We start from the raw sequence: 2,377 nt of genomic DNA on the forward strand, positions 1-2,377 counted from the left end.
CGGCGGGCCGGCGGCGAGGGCCCCCGCGAGCGCCTCGAGGCCCGCGCGGGCCGCGCTGGTGCGGAGGCGGCGGGCCGGCGGGTCCCGGTCGCCGGCGGCGGCGGGGCGCAGGAGGTCGAGGAGCGCCGAGATCTCCGCCGCCATCTCTGAGGGATCTCCGATCGGCGGCGGAGCCCTAGAGAGACGAGCTGGCGCAGGGTCGGATCGATCGCCCGGAGACGGCCAGGGTTTTTGCACTGCGTGTGTGTGCTCTAGAGAGAGAAAGGGAGGGGGGAGAAAGGGGGGAGATGGGGAGGAAGAAGACGACGCGATGGGCCGAGTGGCTTTCTCTTCTTTATTTTACACGGGTGGGGTTGGGGTTTTGGTTCGATTTCTTCACGAGTAAGGAGGGGCTGGATTCGTTTCATTAGACTCTGCTTAGCTGTGTGGTTAGTGGCCGCTCCTGGTTAAGTCGGTTCACGGTGATATTTTTATGGAGCTTTTTTGTTGTATGACCCCTGCGGAAAGGATGATAATATTTCTGGAACGGATGGTATTTCTATATTGCCCTCGGTGTGTTGTGTTCATATCTCCTCCTATTTTGTTACTTTTTTTTGCGAGATCTCTTATTTTTGTTACTGCTCCCTCCATTCCTGAATATAAGCCTTTTTTGAATTCCAGTAGATACGGAGTAAAATGAGTGAATGTTTACTCTATAATGTGTCTATATACATCCGTATGTAGTCCGTACTGAAAATTCTAAAAGGTCTGATATTTAGAAACGGAGGAAGTAGATCGTTGATGACAAGCTTTGTAGCGTCCATCTATTTTTACAAGAGAGTAATATGATTTTTCATATATCTGTGCATAAATAAAGTGTTGAATGATGTATATAGTTTTTTTGTTAAAATTTAGATGCTGCAAATAGTTGAAGAGCATTGCACTACTCATTCTAACATATTGTCCATCAACTGAATAGTATACAGTGCATAGCAACACTAACCTCGATCCCTCAATAAAAAGTAGCAACACCTTAGTATGCCATGCCATATATAGCAATATGTATAAACCTGGTGAAAAAAGTCATACAACTTTAATTTGCAAGCTATACATGAACTCTAGCATGTACACTGACCGAGCCTAGCTAACTAAGGAGTAATAAGTTGTGCGTAAGCATGGAATTGCATAATTATCTGGCATTGTCTATTGTTCTGAATATGCATCAACTCTAGCATAAAGTATATGGACTGGCGCTAGGTAACTGAGGAATAATAAATTATGCGTAAGCATGGAGTCACATAACTATTTGGCATTGTGTAGTGTTCTGAAAGAACCACAAGAAAGATCTTGAATGCCTCGTCCAATCCATTTGTCAAATAAAAAGAGAGAAATGTGTATGAATACTTTTAAGCATTAAACACTAAAGATAAAAAAATTATAGCAGATTATAAACTAATGGTTCTATTCACAAAATAAAATAAAATAAAAAAACTCAAAAGAAAAAACACAGATGATTCAAAACATGTAAAGTGTAGCATTGCTGGAAACACTAGACCAAAGACTACCTTTAAACTTGAGTTTACAACAAAGATTAAATATGATAATTAAAATGAAAACATAAGGTGGAAAATAACAAGTACGTACTTTGTTTATTGGTACCTGATTATAGATGTGGTCTCTATTATGATGGGCAAGACTTCCATGAAAGACAAAAAACACATCCAAGTACTAACATCTTGGATAATATAGGTCTAGTATTGACTGCTGGACAACATGAATCATTCCATGGTTGAGTGCATATATCGATAATCATCTTTCTCTTTTTAGTAACATTCAGAAGTCCCCTCAATTGCATTTGCAAAAGATCACACCTTTCCTGATATGCTGAAGTCAATGTTGGAATTGGGAAGCTATGATGATATGGAATCAATACACTACTTGTTGGACCAGTGTAGCATGCAAGAAGCCCGAAAAAAAAGACAGCATTGTTAGAACGTATATAAGCTAACTCAAACAATTTTAGGGATAGCCAATTGGAAACCCAAGTCAAATCACTCGCACTTACACATCTGCATATACCAATCTTTCGCCCCGAGAGTGTCATACCAGATAAGATAAAAATGGAAATAAAACTAATCCTTGCTATGAAGCAAATCAACCAGAGGTATGGAAGGCACATGTGTTATTCTTGCACTTGTAACTAAACGTGACAAAAATGCACAACAAAAAATGAAGACCTTTTATATAAAAGAGTCAAAATTACCACCAAATATGAATGACAAAAAAGTAAAAGAGAAAAGGGTAAATCATACTACAAGAACCCTCATGAATGCTACACATTAATTTATAGGGGTGATCCATGTGGTTTTGGGCCGGAAAGCACAGTAGGTAGGAGCAC

Source organism: Triticum dicoccoides, chromosome 5A (assembly GCF_002162155.2).
Source record: "Triticum dicoccoides isolate Atlit2015 ecotype Zavitan chromosome 5A, WEW_v2.0, whole genome shotgun sequence".
Taxonomy (NCBI): domain Eukaryota; kingdom Viridiplantae; phylum Streptophyta; class Magnoliopsida; order Poales; family Poaceae; genus Triticum; species Triticum dicoccoides.